Raw genomic sequence first — 20,548 nt, forward strand, 5'->3', positions numbered from 1 at the left:
TTCACTATTTACAGTAAATGTTCTGGTGAAACATGCCGCAGCTGAAAGCCCTCCTGCTGAAGGAAGTCGCTGCGTGACTTCAGCAAGAATAAGAAATTTGTGCTGCTCGCAATTTGCCTTTTTCAAGAAACTGCGTTTTTAAAAGCCTCTGCTTCGGATTTTCGGGAAAAGTGCAGCTATTTTGTCCCCCTCCTCACACCCAGCTGTAAATCTGTCAGCCTGTGATCCAAACTAAACTCTTGTAAATACAGTGCAATCATGTACTAGATTGCCTTTCTTTATACTTGTTAATTATCTTTTTTTATTGAAGTGCAGTTCAGGGATGACAGTGTGCAGACCCTTCATCTAATAACCATACTCTGTCTTTGGGTGGGTTTCTGAGTCAAGAATTGTATGTTTTATTTTAATCACACAGATTATTTTTTAATGGAAAGAAATAATGGATTGAGATATCCGAGGCCTCAAACCTGCAAATAGTTACTCTGGTGAGATTACTCCTGTGAGTAAAGAAACACAACATAGACTTGTTTGCAGGGCTGGGGCACAAGGTTATCACCAGCTCTAAAATAAATGTCCAAACGAGATTAAAGAAGGAATGTTAATGCACAGAATCTGATAGATGCACTTCTTGTGTGTGAAATAGCAACTGGCTGCAAAATGAAGGCATGAATGAAAGATATCACTTTTAGTAACTCTATCAATATGCTCTCCCATATTTTTCAGATTATTGTGACTTTGAATCTTCATGCTGTATCTGGTTTTGGAGGTTATGTTTCAGCAATCACATTTCAACCTATGCTGGGAAGTTGTTGATGTGTTTTACTGGAACTTTATGAGCTTTGTCTCTCAAATTAACTTAAACCAGGACCATCTGAGGTCAAATGCGCTTAGCTTGCTTTAATTTGCTCAAATAAATGAATAAATAAATGTGCCAGACCATCTACATAAAGCCAGGATAAGTGAAAAACAATACCCTATCTCCACATTTGAAGAGCACATTTTCCTCTGCTGTTGTGGTACTACCCAGCGGGCACAAACCAGACGCTGGTGTAGCAGAAGAGGAGGACTACACTCCCCACTACATGGGAAGGGGCTGGGACCATCTCACCCCCATTTTAGGTGGGAATGTAATGGAAAAGCAAATGGACTCTGGTTACGCACTGGTCCAGTGTTGCTTGTACAGGAGTAGGAATGTTCCCACAGCACTCACAGCCTGGGAGTTAGCCTTGGCTGGGTTTAGCCTTGCGCTGCTGGTGGCACACAAGCATGAGCATCTCGGGCAGAGGAAATTCACCTGAACCAGCAGTGCTTTGGGTTGCGCAAATAATCTGCTATTTTTACTGTAACAACAAAACTACCAGGCTGAGTTCCCCCAAACATTCTGCCTGCTACTCAGAGGAAAGAAGCATCAAGTCCAGTACACAGTTACCCAAGCCCAATGCTTCACGACTACAGGCAAGTTTCCTTTCACAAGGATGAAAAAGTCCTTCCATCCTTTGCTTTTACAATTTAAAGATTGCCAAAAGGGTGGCCAACCCTCAAGGCTTCTAATATGCACGTTTACGCATGAATCTGGGGGCAGAGATTGGGTTGATCTCATTCTCTCCTGGGGTAAATAAAGACATTTCCATCAACAACTTCATAAGGAAAAAGCAATGAAATCTACAAGCTGCTAATCTTTACAAAGTGGAAATTTTCAGTGGAAAATTTCATAGTAATAGCAATGGAAAAAAGAACTACATAGAAAAAGTTACAGAAATTGCTTTTATAGACAAAAAAAATCAACTGAAAGATATGAGGAAATAGTCAAACAAGAGACTGAAGATATCCCTAGTGCCTCTTAGGATCAGTCCTAAAATCAATACAAAACCACAAATATGCTTGAAAAAAAATAGAATATATTAGTTTTGAAAACTGGAAGCCCTCTCAAAACTGTATGGATGTGAAGAAGGTCCAGAGAAAATCGTATTTTGTTTCAGAAAAATCTAGAAATACTTGGAAACTCAGGGAAAAAAAAAAATCTAATAAAATCATTATATCTCCCTCTCTGATTGTCAGAGATAGAAACAGTCACCAGAATTCACAGCTGGGTTCTGGATTCTTTCTTTTCGTCTGTTTTTCCCTCCAGGGTAATACCTCTGACCAGAGGGAAATAAGTGGCTGTTGCATATTCTGCTCAGGGAGGTGCTGAAACACTGTGAACACACACTGTGCTGAAACGACAGATGAAGCGCTGGGTAAAGGAGGAGACTTGCTCTGTGAAGAACTGAAGTGGTTTCTCCCTTTCTGCAAAAGATAAAGGCCTGCCACTGTCACAATCACTAGCATGACTGCATCCACAACACAGCAGCAGCTCCCTTCCAGTATTCCCTGTGGTTTGTTTGACCATCCATTGACTGCCCCTTGCTAAGAACAGAAGATGCGCTGCTAAGATGTGACTAATGGTACAACTTGCCCTCGAGCCTTATTTACTCCATTCTTACCAATGCTATGGAAAAAGCCAAAGACTATCCTGCCTGTCTGGACCTTGTATGCTGCTACAGCCAACAGCTGGATGTGCCCACGACATAGTGTCTGGTAACTGCTTCCACCAGCAGCACGCAGGGAGCACGCAAAGTGCTGGGCTCCTGGAGCAAGCAGGAATGATGTGCCCAACAGCCACTCCTGAAATGCCTCAGGCACCATGAATCATGGAAAAAATTGGTCAGTTCTAGCTAGAATGTGTACTGCTAGCCAACAACTTGAGATCTCATCAGACAGCTCTTAACTCTTTGCCCATAAGCAGCTACCATTAAATGACCAATTTGTTCCTGGACCACCCCCCACAAATTTTAAACAAAGAATTCACAAAGCACGGGTGGAGCTAACAACCTCATATGTGCCAGGATAGAAGCAAACTCTTTCTGCCCACCACCAAACCAAGTTCAAGCTTGTGTAACTCCATACAGAGAATGTCATTTATTAATTCAATGAACTTTAATAAATTAGACAATATAAAATGCACCTAGACGGATTCAGTTCCCCCACAACTTACTTTTTCAGGCCATCAAAATTTCACATCACTGCCTTGTGAAAAGTAAGTACAGAATAAGTTAATTTGTATTGTCACTATGCAGTACAACTGTGGTAAAGAGCACATTCATTTTTAATCTAGTATGAATAATATATAAATATGTATACAGAGTGAGGTTCATAGAAAAGCAAGTGGTACATTGTTTACAGCAGAAGTAGTACAAAAACTAGAGATTATTTTCACTTGCAAAGATAACAATATCTGCAATTTGCTTGTAACTAAGGGGTGAAGGATAATGCCCATTTCTCTTAGGTAGCCCATCCATTAATTATAGCTCAAAAACTTGTTGTGGGCAGCAGGCTCTTAAAATAACCCTTCCTAGATAAGTTGGCAATAAATTTATAACGTTTTATCTAGCAGTGGTTGGTAGGTTCTTTCTTAGCATGCTATAGTTCATATATATTTTACCCAGTATATATCTTCCAATAAAATTATATGAAAGCCCTTAAAAAAAAAAAAAGAAAGAAATCTTCTTGATAGTTCAGGAGGTAACATGCAATGCATTGCATTTGTAGTGAAGAGAATTAGGTTAAAGGTGGGCCAACAAAGGGAACAAATTATGGTACATCTTTCTCAGATCAAAAATCAGAAAGTGCGGATAGAGGACAGCATAATGTTTGCAGCTGAAATAATCCTGTTACAGAGTAACATGCTACGAAGTATGCGACTAAGTAATCCTCTGGACCGAAGCTGAGATACTAAGAAAATTGAATTTGCACAAAATAATACTAATAACCAGAAGAGGTGATTACCTTCAGCACCTGCTGAAGCCAGTCCTCTGAAAGCAATCCAAACCTTCTAGGATCAGGCCCAGAAAGGTCAGCAGTGCTGAGATGGTTTGGGCTGTCCCTAATTTTAACTGTACCCTGGAGAGAGCAAGGAGCCTGGACTGGACATACTTTCTGGGCAGAACAGAGAACCTTGCTCTGGGACCAGTATATAGAAAAGTCCCCCAGTGTTTGAAACTAGTCCATCTTTCAAAAAAAATATAAGCTGCTTTGTTAATTTAGACTTTGAGAAGAAAAGTTTGTTTTCTTTCTTTCAAGTTTGTGATCTGATATGTTGCTTTGTGACACATCATGTCAGCCTGCATCAGTCACATCGCGTTAGGTTTCATAACATGGCATGACTGATGCAGTGCAACACAGTGCTTCAACCCAATGGAGTCAGAAAGGCAGGTTTTGAGAAAGCCATGGATCTTAAAGTCTGTTTTTTATGACCATTTAAAGGAAAATGCACTTAAAGCCGGGGGCTGGGATTTAAACAAAGCTGCTACCCATTACTGAGTTGTTAGGGAATCAAATATTTGCCAAACCTATTTTGTTTTGTCTTATCTTTAAAACTCAAACTGTACTGTTGAAAAACATAAAAACTCAATGTCAACGTAGTGTCATTGGGTTACTTACTGTAATCCAAACTGCTAATAGTTCCTAATTTATTAACTTTGATATGGATCCATTATTTAAGATTAGTACAAAGGAATACACAAATGATGGAGAAAGAGCGATGAATGCTAAAGTCTTTTTCATTAAAAAAAAAATCATTTACATGGTCAAGCTGCATTAATTCTCCACTTCTAAAAATATTTGATCAGCACCCAAATTCTATAAAAAATTCTGCAAAGAAACATCGTATTTTCGTGGTATTACAGGCACATATGTAGGGGTTTGCACTAAAACATAAAAATGGGCATTGGACTAGTCACATGAAGAAGATCGGGAATTTATTCCAGATTGTTAAAAGTGTACTAATCACAGCAAAATCATGGCTTTCTCCCAAAGCAGCAAGAAAATGGTAATTTGAAAGAAAAACGCCAATAATACATCACACAAAAGCCGTCTGTTGTCTCCACTACACCACTTTTTATTATATTGCATATGTGTACATATATACACACAGATACACACATACAGACACACAATTCAATGCATAAATTTAGTGAAAAAGCAGAAGAGCAATAAAATGATGAATAGAAAACAAATGCTATGCAATGTACTATAAATTATAATTAAGTCCCAAATAAAATGTGTTTCTTAGATATGACATTTGTTCCCTTAAATGCAAAAATGCCTATGATTATCTGACAATGTTTTTCCTTAGATGGCCAATGGCTATAGCATTTACTGGGATGCAATATGGCAAACTCATTTCAGATTTCTTTGCTTAGTTTAAGAATATCCTTGCGGTGAAAATCAGAAACAACAGCCATTAGCTCTTTAAAGCAAATAAATGACTCCCTCACTGAGAAATACTTGAAAAGCCCCAAAGGTCTGACTTTCTTGGAGACAGATCTCTTCAGTTCAGGTGTTGGACACTGGAGGTCTGGACATGCCCCTGGGCTGCTGTAGCAATCGCAAACAACCAGGACTGCCTTGGGCTATGGCCGGGCACTCCTGGCAGGATTGGCTGCAGTGCGATAGGATGGATGGCACTGAGATGCCCTGTCCCAAAAAGTCACTGGTGAAGGGGTCCTTGTAACCACCCCAAGGTCAACAAGCTGCACGCAAACCTGCATTGAGCCCAACCCCCACAAAAAGAGCTGCTTTAAATATTTTTTCCTATGTAAATTTTGTGTCTGAGGCACAATCACATTTCAACAGAAGAACTGCATGTTGCCACAGAAATAGTAACTGGCAAACACGGCCACATGCTTTCCACAAAACAAGTCCAAAAGACTTTGAGCCACTCCAAAGCCCTAGCAATGAGGGTTGGGCTGAGGTTATGGCTTTCTCAGACAAGAACCGCCGGCTCCAAGGCACCTTGGTAAGCACTGCCATTTTAAAGTAACACTATCATAGCATATTAACAAGCATTTGCAAAGGGAGAACTATTTTCATTTAAATCTTGGCTAGTGAGATTTCCTTTTTTTGACATATAAATTTTCATAAATACATTTACTATCCACAGCTAACATCCCAAACCCTGTCTGTTTTACCCAGGAGAGCAGAATGGCTCTAAAGCAGCTATTCTGATCTGGAGCATAAGAGTATGGATTGGAAAATGCTGAATAAATATATTTGTCCAATAGACAATAATGGCTCTGAGAGTCATTCCATTTTATTGGTCTCAAAATATGCATTTTATGAAACTCCCAAAATACCAGACAGATTAAAGTCCGTCCAATCAGGTTCATATATGTAATAAAAGTTTTTATAAAACAATTCAAAAGTATACATTTATTTACACACAGGTCCAGGACCAACCAACATGGTCTTCTGGGAAAATTACAATATTCTGTGAAGTTTATATGTTTATAGGATTACAAAAAAAAAAAATAAATAAGTCTTAAAAACTCTCTATTTTATGTTGACCATGAAAAGCTGTACAAACTAAAAGCATTTTCTAAGGCTTTTTTGATGATTTACTGTAGAAATATATACAGAAAAGCATAAATATCTGCATTTTAGGAAGGCCTAGGAACATTTTCAGCTGCCAAAGGTAAGGCTTTGGTTTGTGTGTTTGCTGTGGGACACCTAAAGCAGCCCACTTACCACCATCCATTCAAGTACGGTCCATCATTAATCACAGTTTCAACCCACAGATAGTCCTAAAAATAACTGGAAGAAATGTTTGTTATCAGAGGCACCAGACTAGGACTCATCCCATATTACCTAAACAGTTAACAGAGAAACCTGGTTACCTAAATTCCCCCTAGTGAATACAGAGCAAATGCTTCCGGGGCAGCTCAGGTCTGAAAGCATGAACTGCCACCTGGAGAAACCTTTTTCTCTCTGCAGGTTACAGAGAAGACCTTAACTAGGAAAAGATAATTTAGGGTTTAAGATCATGTCAAAACACAGCCACCAGCTTCATCCTAAATAAAAGCATTAAGGATGTTTGGAAAGAAATGCCCTAAAACTAGTAGGATTCATCCACCTGTGAAGTCCATCATAGCAGGCTGGTGATCCAACAGGAGTCCCTTGTAGGGAGCAGTGAGGTGCATGGCACCATCCCCAGGTCATCCCATAGCTCAGAGCCACCACGTTGCCCCTCTAAGGAAGTGGCACTACCAGCCAAAAGGTTCTTAAACAAATATGAAACATTACGTGAAGCTTGTAAAGTCAGAATTCCCCTGAAAAACAGTTTCAGACTTTGCTCTCTACAGACTCACCCGTGTTAAGCGGGTGGCCGTGCCCAGCAGCACCAGCCTGGTTCTGGCCATGACAACATGAGTTACGAGCCTGGTGCCTCAGCACACTCCAAACAAGGTTAGTGGGAATGTTGTCATTGATTGAGCTTGAAATGTCAGACTATCATTGTCCCGTGCTTTGGTAAATTTAATTACCTTTAATTTTTCATATTTATTTACTTTGTTTTATACACATAAGTGGAGGACAGAGCTCTTAACAAGGGCACTCAGTACCTGTTGTAAAGAGTAAGCCGCAATGAATTCTGACTGAATTTATAATGGCATTGGTTATGATTCAGAAACTCTTCAATTGCAATCTGCTTCCTAACCCTAAACTCACAACATTTGGCCCAAACCACAAGCATTAGCCTGCAACTCTTGCAGCATTTATCTTATGTATCCCCCAAGCCCAGAGGCAAGGCCGTGCAACCAGGGAAAAGGAGCACCCGGGCCTGGGAGCAAGCAGCTTACAGCTTCCGACAGCCTTCCTCCTCCCCACCTCCCATTCCATGCAGGCTGCAGGTCTTGGAGGTAAGCAGCAGGTTGCTCTTTAAGAAACCCCGAGCTCTTCTCTATATCAAAATTACATCTTCAGAGTCCCACCTTTTCTTTACTTAACATATTTCAGTTAATTGCTGTCTATTCGCTCCTTTACATGTTTTAATCATGTTAATAACAGTGTGTTCACATTCTAACCCCTTGAGCAAAATGTCTTGGTTTTCCTATTAGGTCATTCATAAGTTTTCTGTCTGATGTTCTACCATATTGTTTAATTGTCTCAGTAAATATTTATTATTTCAGGAAGCATTTAGGACTTCTAGTATGAAGCTCTATTTTGATTTAATGTAGCTATGATATAAACACTGTACTGGTGGCACTGGGATTTTCATGCAGCTCAGAGTCGCTAATAGGAAAGGCCTTGCCAGTGATTATATTTCACTACCAAATAGCCCTTTTTCTGCCTAGCAATTCACAAATGCAATAGCATTTTCTTTTTCACTCTGGGCAACTGTCTTGAGCTTATTTGGTGGAATGGAATTTAAAAAAAATCCCATACTCAGCTTTCTAAAATTTTCCTGTCCACATTTCAATATGTCATGTCCTCAGCTGGCTCGGAACAGGGCACTGCACAGTCTGCCCCATGTGAATGGCTGCCCCTGAATGTACAGAAAGGCAAAAACCAGGTACCCTCCACTAGTCCCATGTCCCACCAGTCACCTAAACCAGAAGACACAGAGCAAGGAATGTGCTATTAAATTTGCCGAAGGGGGACATGAAGATAGAATGATTGCTTTCTGCAGGTATGATGCCATGTAGGATGAACATGTTCTTCTTTAATTGCAGCTGTTATGTAACTTGGGTAATTTAGGTGGTATTTTGTGACATTATACCTTTTCACGAAACCCGTGACTTTCTATCCACGACATGTTAGTAAAGAGACTGAGGTAATACAAACCACTTTAAGTAAATAAATACCCAGCTCACTAATAGCTAATCCTTCAAGTTGCCCAAAGTGGCTCACAGCCCCACTCCTCATTCTGCTGAACTGCCCCCAGGACCCACTCATGGGGTTTTGTCTGCCTGGCCTGCAGCACGCCTGACGGACAGACAGGTTGTGCCTTGCCAGATGCACCTCATATGCAGGTGAACAAGTGGAACATGTGCACTCGCACAAATTACATTTATTTTTATCATATCCCGTTCAATGAATCAGGAGCTCAAACAGTAAAAATTAAGTCTGCAAAGGATAAATTGAGCATTAACTTTTCTGGACCTCTCCCTCTGCAAAGTACTCTTGAGGTTGTCACAGAAAAAGTGTCTTTTTTATTAAGTCACAAAGGAAATGTTTTCTCCCTTTCTCTTTTTCTTTTCTGTAAAAGGCTCTCTAAAATGAAAGGTGTCAGACTTTGCTTTTTCTTCTTGGCATGATCCAGAATGTATGGCTGAGGAATGACAGATGTCTGCAACCAGCTGCAATGAAGCATGCTAAAGTTTCAGTCTAATCCACTTATTTCACTGCAGTCACGTAAACCAAAACAAATGGGCAGTGCCTTACATTATAAAAACACAGCAGCATTACTTTGTTGCATAATGTAGCTGATACGCCATCTTTTTATCATTTTTCCTACTGCAGAAAGAATTCACCTCTTTATTAAAAACAGCCCCTGAAAGTTCTCCCGTTCTGCTCTCCTCTATTTTTTTCTTTTAGTGTCACAGCAGTCTTGCGATGCCCCATGCATTACTCAATACACTGCTATTAGAAGAGTACTGTAATATTTTTCTAGGGAAGACTGCTTTTGCTTTTAAAAAAGGCCATCTCATTCAAAAGCCATGAGGTCTGATTCTGTTCTCACATCCTTTTCACAACCCTGCAATTTTAACGCATCCGAGCAGGCCTGACCAAGGTCAGGACTGGACCTGCCACCACACTCGCACACGTGGCGGCAGAACAAGCTTGTCGCACTCCTGCCCTTGATGGATTAAAAAAAAAAAAAATCCCCTGTCTGCCTTTCAGTGATCACACCGGGACTGCCGGCAGGTAGGCAGCCAACAACCTGGCTCTACTGGGGTCATCTCATGCAAGAAACTAGGCGCTCTCCATCAGGAGGGAGGCACGGGGAGCCCCCCATCCCCACAAGGCCCGCGAGGAGCAGCAAGCGGTAAGCGAACATGGCACCGCTTCCTACAGAGGGAGACCCTGCCTCTCCCCACCGTGTAGTGCGGCAACCTTGTGAACCCTCCCTCCTTTAATCCTTGTAAGGAAAGAGAAAGGGTAAGGAGGCATGTGGTTCTCCCCCTGCCAGCAGTTTCAACAGCTGTGAAGCACTCTTTCAGCGCAATTCATAAAAAAAGATGTGTTGGATTTCGCCTATGGCAGAATGGCGTACGATTTCTGGCCCTTCAGGCTAAAACAATAAATGCAAAGAGGAAAAATTGAGATTTCCCCCCTTAAACTTCCCACAACAACCTCAGCAAAACCACATGACTTGTCTTGTACAATGTCCCTGGTGTTTTCAGTGCTACTTTGGCAGGAAATCAGAATTACTGTTATATAAATTCCATCTGATGCCAGAGCTACCATCTGTGAGTAAAACTGCTTCACCTACGTCTGCCGGCAAAGCCACTCTCCCAGAGACAAGGGAGAAGGGAAAAAAAATTTGATTAATTTGCAGAATGCTTGTGATTTGCTCATATATTATTATAACTGCTCATCAGCACATGACAAATTCCCAGCACTCTGCACAGGAACCCGTTCAGTTTCAGCAGTTTTTTGCGTCGGCACCTGACAGACTGCAGAGCCACTAATGACTTTCAGATGCTTACAAACAGTAATTCTATCTTCAGAATAAAAAGAAAAATCCGTAGGAAGAAAAGAACGGAGTTAGTCTATTCCATTTCCTTCCTGTATATCAACATGATTTAACTCTTCAGGGCAGCCGCGGTTCCAAGATCACAACACGGCTGCTACTTGCCTGTAGGAGACAAAGACTGCCAGTCCCGGGGGGCAAGGTGAAAGCAAAAGCCGGTCTCCAAAGGCTCTCGCTGCGCCAGCTCCGCCAAGAGCGAGATACAAAGCAGGTACTCCGGGAAAATGCACACCTACTCCAAAATCAAGCCCAGGCTCTCCTCAAGGCTTCTGAATTCTATATATATTTTCCTATTTTAATACTTTTGATAACCTTTTGCATTTTCAGGGAACGCATCTGCTTCCTAACTGCAGTTGAAATGTTCCCCCCCCCCCTTTAAAACTATGATTATGCTTTCTGAAGCACTGTCTGTGTGCTTGATTGCCTGTTTTAGATTAGAGATTTTAGCAAGGAAACAAAGACTTCAGAGTGCACATCAGTCCTGCATATGAGAAACCACAGAAGGAATAAGCAATAAAATGTGATGCACCATCTGTCCACAAACAATAACCTGGATGTTCTGAAGGCTTACAAATTATTTAGCACACAACCTCACCGAATTATAGGACCTTTAAATAGAGCAATAGACTAGGAATGAGAACCTCTTTGATGTCCTTTTGTGCTTTTCTTTTTTTTTTTTCTCCAAACTGAGCCCTCGATTGATTGCTAACAGTTGAGGTATTTCTCAATGACTGTTGGAGCAAGTTGATTTTTATTAAGTAGCTCTCCATAGAATATTTTGCCACAGACTTGAGCAGTGGGGTATACACCACCTCTCTGGCCCTAGCCTGCTGCAAACAGATTGTTAATCAAAAGACAGTCTAAAAGAATAGTCGGTGGGGAAATTCAGTCCTAAGGGCAAAATCCTGCCCTCAGTATTTATACGCAGCTCCCACTGGCTTCCACAGGGTCACGCGGGAATGCACAGGAAGGAATCTGACTTTATTAAGTACTAGATGGTTTTTGACTGGCCTTTTGTGAAATAAACCTTTAACAAAAAATCTGTTTTTTTTTTTTCCTTTTTTTTTTTTTTGGCAAAATCATATCCTGTTCCAATTAAAAATAAAAATGACATTTTTCTTAGCTGTCACACTGAAGCACAGTGATCTTGCATGCAAAATGCATTAGCAGCTGAGCACACTTCAGGTATTGTAAACTGGAGTATGTCAAAGCTACTGGATCCCCACAGAAACCTGGCATCCCTCCATACTGTGCAGATATACCAAAAGCAAGACATTCAGATACCTGCACCTGTGCTAGAGGATTTGGGTTCACCATATTTAACTGTGAGGTCATGGCAAAAATAACAATAACGATAATTTTTAAAAATTAAAAAAAAAAAACCTAAAATAGAAAACTACATTTCTTTTTTTTGAACCTGCAGTGAACTGCAGAATTTGTAGATCTACTGCTTCACTCATCTTGTCCCTACATTATAAATTCCTGACTTTTTAGTGAGCACTAGCATTTATTTTACCAGTCAAAGCATAACTTTAGACCCATACTCTGATATAAATCAGCACCCCTTAAAGCCATCCACTTCATTTTACAAAAGAAGAGCTTTGCTACCATTTATTAACAAACTGCCTTAAATATTCCATTTACTTTGGCTTTTTTAGATTTATTATTTTTTTTTTTCTGCAGGTTTTCTTAACACAACATTTCCCAAGCTGGTTCACAGCTGGAAAACATCCAGACCCACCTACCCATGGTCTTCTTAGTGTGCCCTTTACTCTGTTGTCTAGTTTGCAGACCAAACTCCAAATAAAAATTAAAAATAGATGTTAGAAGACAGAATATTTTTATCCTATTCTCTTTGACAAACAGGGCCAAGAGGGATGTAACTGTATAATTAACTTTAGATGTGCCTAATGTAACTCCATTATCATTGATGAGTCTTATGGAAAGACACTGAGAGGGAAATGTGCCTTCTAGAGTTTCATTGTGGAGCCAGCACTATTAAAGAATATTTCAGTATTTAGGCCCTGATTCAGCAAATTACTGAAGGTTATGCATAATATAAAGCCTGTAAGTCATCCCGCAGACGCGTGTGGGAATGCACACAGGCTCACATGGTGCATGAGCGTAAGTTGCCTCTGAACCAAGGCCTCATCACGTAACCCTTACTTACAACGATTCATAAAAGATACAGGAAGATTGTCTTGGGGCTAAAAGCTGACACATGGCATTGTTTCATTTTGAACCCGCATTCCTTTTGTATTTATTCTTGTATTTATCTTTATGTGGTATTGGTTCCTGGTGCAGAAGGACAGAGGGCCCTGAGGAGGACACTAGCCCCATCACCTGCACCGGCAGCGCTGCCAGAGCTGCCTCTGCCAGCGGGAGGCCATCAGCTGCTAATTGGGAGGGTGGCAATTCTCACGTCACCGTGGGTCCCCCTGAGCCCAGCTGGTTGTCACATGGACCAACAAACGCTGCGACTGGCCAGCACGAGCAGGGCTCAGACCCGGAGCTGAGGGATGGTGTTAGATCTCATCCAACCACCTCACCAACACTGATGGCATGCAGCAAAGGCCACGTGATCAATATGTACCAAATCCACCAGATGGTAAAGAAAAAAATATATATATACATATATATATAAAATATATAATATACAGAGGACAGTAATATACATTACTGAGGTGTTTTGTTTTGTTTTTTTCCCTCCATAAAATTGTAGAGGTCCATAATAATGAATTTTTCCTAGGCAATGGGACACAAATTACGTGTTTTGTTCATTCAGGTATTTTTTTTTTATGATTTGGAGTAAAAGTGATCCTCATCTATCTCTGCAGAAACGAAGTCAAGCGCAGCGTGTTGTGCACATAGGTAGCAAAAAGAAGAAAACGTCCATGCCACCGGCGCCTAGCAGTGCTGCCAAACCCTGCTGCCTATGGGAGAGCCGCTCCATCTCGAGCAAACTTCATCGGCTTCCATCGGCTTCTAGGAAAGGTTTACTTATATGAAATCAATGTCAGGCTCTGGGCTTTCAAGCAAACTGATACCCACCCGGGTGTCTCTGTGTATAAACCAAAATCATTTTGCAACAAAACTAATGTATACAGTGGTTAGAGGGGGGCAAAATATTTGCCTTCTCAAGAAGCCATGTAATTCCTCTGATTTCAACAAATAATCTGACCCAGGTAACTTTTCTCTATTCACTGTTATGCTGATCGGGACAAAGAGGGCTGTAAATGTACTTAAACAGACAAGAAAAAAATTTAATCTGTGGTTTAACTTAAAGGTCAATTCAATACATATTGAGAAGTCAACTGAAATTCTGCCATTAAATATAATCACTCCTCCAATGATTGTAAATACTGTGTGGAAATATTCATCTGGAGCAAATCCTGATCTCAGACGAACACAGGACTGGAGGTGCATGGTGATGCAGGAGAGCAGGGCTCAACCTTGTGCACAGAGCCCTTCCCATCCACAATGTTTGGGTATCAGGACTCAGGCCACTGAAAAATCTCCTTTAAATTCCATAAGATGTGATGAACATAATAAGATTTTATAATAATAATAATAAATAAATAATAAAAAAAAAGTTTTTCTGGGTTTCTGTTTGGACTTTTTCCAGCTTTCCGGATTCCTGCTTTCAAGCATTTCCCACAACAGCAAATGCTAGAAAGTTACTTTCTCCTAAAAGGAAAGGAGTGAGATTTTTCTGTAATCACGTGGCTACTGCAGTGAGAGCCTTCCAGATACAGGTAAGCGCCCTGATCTTGCAGCCATAGCACAACCAGCAGCACCGCGGGTGGCAGAGGAGCCTGAGCCACCCCTCCTGCCTCACCACCCAGTGTGGGCGGCCCTCCCCAGCTCCGTGCATGGCATGGGTGTTCACATCCCTGCACCAGTTTTCCTTTCTTTAACACAAAGAAGTAAATCAAATAAGGCTTATCTAGCATTTTATGCAAGCACAAACTTATTCTTTAAATTTTTGTATATGGAAGGTACGTCACAGGCAGTATCTTCTGCAAAAATGTTACTGGGGGAAAAAAAAAAAGACACAAAGGTCAGATTTAAATCCTGAAGGTAGCATAAAAAATTTAGATTAAACTGTGCGCGTATATTTTTATATAGCATGTGTCCTGACAGTGTCGCCATCAGCATGGGCTTCAGAATTCATAATCCACAGTGCTATTTTTTAAAATAGTTTGATTTGTTTATTAACTGTGCTTTCCTATTTCCATGAGATATAGACATCTACAGTGAATAGACCTTTTCTAATTGAACTGATAGCTTGAAAGTGAACATGTCCTTGAATTTACACTGAAAGATAGACAGTGATTATTTATAATAAGGGATTTAGTCAACTGCCTTTCCATTTGTACAGCAAGGACTTTATCAACAGACCATGTTTAGGTAAATAGTGCCAAATAAGATAAATTCTGTATTAAAGGACGAATGTCTCGTGGTGTCAGATGTACAAGGAAGAGACGTTTGGTTGATGATATGTCCTGTAAGTATAAAGGAGAGTATTAAGATAACACTTTATGCTAGCATTAATACATCAAAGTTCTGAATTGACCTGTTTCATCCAAATTGAATACGAGGATGCTCCTAATTCCTAAGATTAATTTAATACAAAAAAAAAAAAAAAGCATTCAGCCTTATGTCCTGTTTTGCAGCTTTATAAGAATTGCTGGATTTGCAAAATAGCATTACTGTACGTATGGTAATAAATGGTCTATGTTTGTCTAGCCAGAGTTGAAGCCTTTCTTCAAAAACATGCGTGCGTGCGCGCACACACATAACTCTGTCTCTGCGAGCTCGCTTTGCCCACGATATTAGAGCCGAGCTATCTCCTTGCTGAAGGGCCTATTTGTCTGCTTTAAGTGAAATCACTCAATTCTCAAAAGTCAGTGGAGGACTTTGGAAGGGGGAGGGCTGGTAGAGGCCACTCCAAATAAGTTCCATTAATCAAAAGACACAGTCTAATGTAACTAATATTTTACAATTAGAGAAGACAAGATGGAACTAAAAGCCATCTATCTCTCTTACACCACATGATCATCGATTCATAATCAGAAGACTGAGAGTTGCACAAAGATGCATTTACAGGGGCTGGGGGAGGGGGCTTGGTCTGAGCCGGAGATAATGAACACGATGAGAAGGAGCGGCGCTGAAGGCTGAGGAAAGATGACACAGTGGTTCAATGGTGACAGATGACACGAAGATGAGTACTGATACCTGACAGGCAGCGAATGATGACTGCAGTCCTTTCCCACCATTATGATCCTCAATTATCTTGGTAAGGACTAAGAAAAAAAAACCAAGAGGCTCAGCCCATCCGTTTATTTATAAGCTGTGATAATGCTAGATTGTGCCATGCTGCTGGGAAAGGCCACCTTTTCACAATTTGATCAGCACTTCATAGGAGCTGTAGTTTCCATTGTCAGCGTTCATGGGCACAAGGGGAAATGGGTAAAATACAGTACTTGTCCATCTGTTTTGTAATAAAATTCCTAAATCTTCAAAGGGAGTTATTTTTTTTCTTTCACTGCCACCTTCAGGAAAAAAAAAAAAAAATCCTAGGCTGACCAAAAAAATCAAACAGAAGAGAGAAAACTCGCTTTGTATTTGCACGTAGAATTAGCAGGCTGCAGCTCACACTCCTGAAATTACACGCACAGATTTATACAAATGCATAAGACGCGGCGGGAAATGAGCCAGCGTGAGCAAGAGCTGGAGCTGAGAGGAGTGCAGGAGCAAAATGAAGAGGAACTTTTAAAGGTTCCTCATTGATTTAGGGAATTATTAATAAAAAGGGAAGAAAGTTCGCTCAAGACTGCTTTGTAGTTGCAGAATACGCCACAGGCTAGCATTTCGATACCAAAGAATATGCCGTTCTGCTACATTATTTATTTTTAAAGACACAGATCTCCTAGCTATGTTGGAGTCGTTGCTTTTGAGAAAAAGAAAAATTAAGATTAATGTTCTGCACAGCTCCTGATAGCAGTAAATATTTGATCAGAACAATTCACATTTAAATGTTGACACATTAAAGATCATATTTTGGAAGAAATATTGCTTCTTCACGCCTTAACCACAGCTTTCCCTTCTTGTCCCCTTCCCCCTTTGTCCTCTTGGAAAAACCATGTACACCGTAGATATATATATATATATATATATACACACACACACACCCCAAGTACACATAACATAGCAACATATTTCCCAGCCATGAAAAGAAAAAAAAAAAAAAAGGAAAAAAAAGGTCAAAAATAGCTCTGCTTCTTTGCTTTGAAGAAAAATCACATGTACTGTACAGGTCACATATGCTCTGCAATTCTGCTGCCTTTTTCCTCAAGCAGCTTTACCCGAAGGAGCGGGCTGCATGGTTTAGCAATGCTTGGTGCAGACCAAGCCCGGCCGCTGTGCCTTTGGGTTGGCCACAGTCCTGGACATCACAGGAACGGGCTGGTGGGCCTGCTGGCTGCCCTACCTGCTAAGCTGGGATGGGAACACAAAGCCATCTCTTGTACCGGCTTCCTCACACAAGAATGAGCATGAAGCACCAGGTGGGTAGCCCACGCCCAGCTATTCGTCAAGCACGTTGAACACCGACCTGTGAGGCTTCGCCTGACTCAATTTAAAATCTTTCCCTGGCCCCAGGACTGTTGGCACCACAAGTCTTCTGGCAAAACCTGCCACTACCTGCACATCAGAAGGGAGCTGTGTTACATGTAGCCCCCAGTCGCACCAGGCTTGTTGGCCAAGTGGCCTGCAGTAGTGAGCATTAAAGTTCAGCTGGTGCTCCTCAATATCACAGATGTTTAGGGTGGAGAAGATCTAGATTTTGGCCACATTCGTTAAATAAAATAATAGATGGAGAAAATAATAATAATAATAATAATAGCAAGAATTAGCCTAAATAAACCTGCAAAGGCTTCCTTCAGTGATTACTACCTTCCAGCCCTGAGTGTGCATGGGACTGCTTGGGCTTAACGGGCACCAGGGGTGCAAGTGGCTCGTTGGCAACCTCGATGCTGGGGGAAGGCAGGAATATAAGAGGACATATGTCCACAGGGCTACACAGGGCACCATTTGGTTGACAAACAGCATGTCCCCAAACAAGTGAAACTATATTATGTGACATACGGTACCTTTTATGAAGCTGCTTTTCAATTTTGATGGCTCCTTGCACAGAGAATACACATGCTAGACCAAATTTGAAAGCAACACACAGAACAAACCGCACTCGGGGCTACTGTACTATAAATGCAATATTCATCTCACACACTGTGTGCACAATGAGAAGCCTTGTTGGTACAAGACTATAAATATTCTAAGAAGCATTTCCCATATTTCCATTTAGGAATCCTAATTATTAACAAATGTCCTTAATCTGCCCACTTCATACATCTGAGATTTAAGACAGGTTGAATCCGTGATCATCACCCTAATTAGACCAAACAAAAGGCTTCACACGTGAGAAGTATTGTTCTAATGTATGCGTCTTAACAGCAATTGATCAAATATTGTAAAGCTATAAATGGTTTTCATAAATAAAATATCCTCAGATCCTCAAAAGTGATAACAACAGACATTATGAAATCCATTTTCTGAGTTTTTTGTCGTCCCCCCCCCCCCCCCCCCCCAAAGCACACACTTGACTTATGCACAAGTTGGACCTGTCTCCGTAAGGTTATTTCAGGATTTCTAGGGATACATCTCTAATACCAGTAAATTCACAACTGTGTAAAATTGGCCTATCATAGTGATTAATTGGGCTAACTTAATCTATACCTACAAATTAAGTAATTGCACACACAAATATCCAATTTAGCATGTGCATGCAGTTGTCTAATTTGCACATACAATCATACTCCTTGGGTAAATGAGGTACACAATCATGAACACTTTTTCTGCCCTTGTCTGCATTCATAAATTCTCTGAAAAAAATATCTCATTCTTTGCATTGAATTCAAAGAAACAAATATTTATTATATCCGTCAATATCACTTCTTTTCTCCAAATGGCAATCAGGACAAACTACCTACACTTATGAACTAGAAGGCAAACTAATAAAAAGGATAACAAGGAAATGAAAATACCTTACATCGTCCAATTAAGTTAGACTCGATTCACTTGTTTTTCTTTGAACACAACTCCATAAAGTATGACTATAGGAACTTGGGTTGAGTACACACTGAAAGACTGAAGGTTTAAAATAGATTTTGAAAACTAGTTTCTTAGTTTTATTAGTTTTATAGTAGAAGATTTAGTTATTAACAGGGTATTAAGAAACTATTATTAAGAGAAGTATGAGGATCTGAGGGGTGTTCAGCCAGTGGTTTGGATCATGAGGACAACGTAACGCCTGCCGCTCAGCACATACAGACTATAAAGTTTCCCTTTGTATTACCCCCACAGCTTTGAAACGGTGGCAAATAAATATTAACACCTGAAAGCCGCAGTAAGAATCCCATGCAAATTTAAGCAGGAATAACCTTCAAAAAGAGAAGGGGGGGGGGGGCGGCGGGCAGGGGGAACAAGGCTAGGAACAAGCGGGCAGCTCCAAAAGAATGAAAGGGCCGGGCACCCCACCGCTGAGGGGGCCGCGGGGGGGCCGGGCCCAGCTCGGGGCGGTCTGCAGCGACACCGCGAGGCGCGGGCGGCGCAGCGCAGCGCGGGGTCGCCTCCAGGAGCTGGTCGCGGTGCCCCCGCGGCCGCTCCGCGCCCCCAGCCGCGCAGGGAAGGGGGGCGCCGAGCGGAGCCGGGGGCGCAACGCGTCCGCCCCCGGGCCTCCGAAGGCCTCGGGGTCGGGGAAGGCCGCAGGGGGCAGGCCGGAGCTGCCCGATCCGCCGGGATGGCGGAGGGCTGTTGGGCCCCATGTTGCGCAGCACTGCGGGGTGTAATTTTAGGTGGCATGGCTCATAGAGGGGGCTTTGCTCTTTGTTTCAGTGTTAGCTCTTACACAGCTAATTGGCTGGCTTAGGAGAAATACATCCTAACTCCTGTCATTCTACATCAAGACTATTAGGGTCAGGAGGCTTGTGACCTTTTGCGGCCTCCCCAGGCCCCAGAACACAGCCTGAGGCCCGGGACAGCCCCACAGCTTTGGGGTGGGAGCGGGGTTTGCGCCTCGCCCCATCCCTCGTGCCTCAGGAGAGGCCAGTGCTGCTCGCCTGGGCCTTCAGCAGTCTCTGCTGCATGGCTGGCCCTGCCACAGCTTCTGCTCCTTGCTGGAGCCTGGTCATACTTCCAGCTCCTCTGCACACACCGCCAACTTCAAAAATCAGATATTTAGCAACAGAAATAGCATGGCACTGTCCTTTCTGCACACACAATAAAGCCCAAGCTTTGGTACTCTCCCACTCCCCATCTCATGAGGGTGAAGCTTCCCCTGGTGCAAAAGCTGTGGGTAGGCCGAGGCTCGGCTATGGAGCATCCCCAGGAGGGCCAGGGGGCAGCGGAGCCGGTGCCAGCAGCACACAGAATTAATCAGAAAAAAAAAAATAGATAAATCACATCACTAACTGACTCAATTCCTGGATTATAAAGCCAGAAGGCACCACTGAGGTCACTCTTGACCTCCCTACTCCTGCAGCTTAGGGGACTTCCCACAATTAGCCGTTGCGTTGAGCTGGAGGGTGGGGGCTGAAGCAGAGCATAACTTTCAGAAAAAGGCCCTGTCTTTGTGACAGAACTAGACTTGGATAAACTGAAGGTGAACCCTGGGATCTTCTCACTCCAAGGTATATTTGGTGTAGTTGATCGTTTTTGTAGCTTGTCTTCAAACCCATTCAAACAATCATGGCTTTGTAAGGCCAATACAGCCATGGAAGTGGAGACCATGCCAGCATTAGCTGCAGAGATCACAGCCTTCAGCAGGCTGCAGACCTGCAGGATTGCACTAACGCCACAGCCAAGAAATGCATGTTCTTCAAGTACACGTTCCCCACAGGCATTGTGCTGTTTTAAGAG

The 20,548-nt window shown here is 41.9% G+C and overlaps 1 protein-coding gene across 24 annotated transcripts in view; it reads right to left on the bottom strand.

Annotated features, from left to right (window-relative positions):
- The window catches only part of ZNF536 (zinc finger protein 536), a 346,292-nt gene that overhangs the window by 5,812 nt on the left and 319,932 nt on the right, over positions 1 to 20,548 (bottom strand). The window lies entirely within an intron of this gene.

This window comes from Anser anser (assembly GCF_964211835.1).
Source record: "Anser anser genome assembly, chromosome: 11".
In the NCBI taxonomy this organism is placed as follows: domain Eukaryota; kingdom Metazoa; phylum Chordata; class Aves; order Anseriformes; family Anatidae; genus Anser; species Anser anser.